Below are 1,255 nucleotides of genomic sequence, written 5' to 3'. Positions count from 1 at the left end.
GGGGACCTGGCCAGCAGAGGAGGCCAGTTAGGGGCAACCAGGCTGCAAGGGAGGGAAGTTAGGGGTGACTGGGCCAGCAGGGGAGGGTAGTGGGGGGACTAGGCCTGCAGTGGAGGGCAGTTGGGGGGATCCCAGTACTGCAGGGAAGGGTTGTTGGGGGGACCAGCCCTGCAGAGAAGGGGAGTTGGGGGTAACCATTCCAGCAGTGGAGGGGAGTTGGGGGTAACCAGGCCTGCAGCAGAGGGCAGTGGGGGGACAAGACCTGCAGGGGTGGACACTTGGGGGGAACCAGTCCTTCAGGGGAGGGCAATTAAGGGGGATCAGGCCTGCAGGGGAAGGCAATTAGGGGTAATCGGGCCAGCATGGGAGGGCAGTTAGGAACAACCAGGCTGGCAAGGGAGGATGTTAGGGGTGACTAGGCCAGCAGGGGAGGGCAGTTGGGGGCAACCAGGCCTGCTGGGGAGGGTAGTTAGGGGTGACCAGTCTGGCAGGGGAGAGCAGTTAGGGGCAATCAGGATGGCAGGGGAGCCATTAGGCATTGATCAGGCTGGAAGCGGAGAGCTTAGAGAGTGATAGGCTTGCAAGCAGGCGAGCGATTGGGAGCCAGCAGTCCTGGATTGTGAGAGGGGTCCCATATTGGAGAGGGTGCAGGTTAGTCTGAGGGACACCTCCCCACCCCGTGCACAACTTTCATGCACCAGGCCTCAGGTCTATAATAATAAAACCATAATATGCTAATTAGAACAGATGTCCTTCTGGACGACCTTCCAGATGAAGCCAGGGCTGAGAGGGAAGCCTGGGTCCCAGGTTCCCACTGACAGCCAGAGGGAAGCCAGGTCCCGGGTTACCACCAGTGGCCGGAGGGAACCCCAGGTCCTGGGTGCTGGAGGGAAACCTGGGTCCTTGGTGCCAGAGCGAAGCCTGTGTCGGCTGCCAGGAGAAGAAAGGCCTACTCTTGCACTAATTTCATGTATTAGGCCTCTAGTGAGTATATAAGAAGAAAAATAAGAAACAAAATACTCAAAAAATAATTAATTTAAAAATAATTTTAAAAATGCATATATATGTATTAAAAATATAAATATATATGTAAGAAAAAACTTTCCCGACCACATATTGGGTCACAAGCAAAGTATCCCCAAATTCAAGAAGATTGAAATCATACCAAGCATCTTCGCAGACCACGATGGCATAATATTAGAAATAAACTACAATAAAAACAACCCAAAATACTCAAACACCTGGAAGCTGAATA

Source organism: Myotis davidii, unplaced genomic scaffold (assembly GCF_000327345.1).
Source record: "Myotis davidii unplaced genomic scaffold, ASM32734v1 scaffold624, whole genome shotgun sequence".
NCBI lineage: Eukaryota > Metazoa > Chordata > Mammalia > Chiroptera > Vespertilionidae > Myotis > Myotis davidii.
This window is presented reverse-complemented; position numbering follows the sequence as displayed.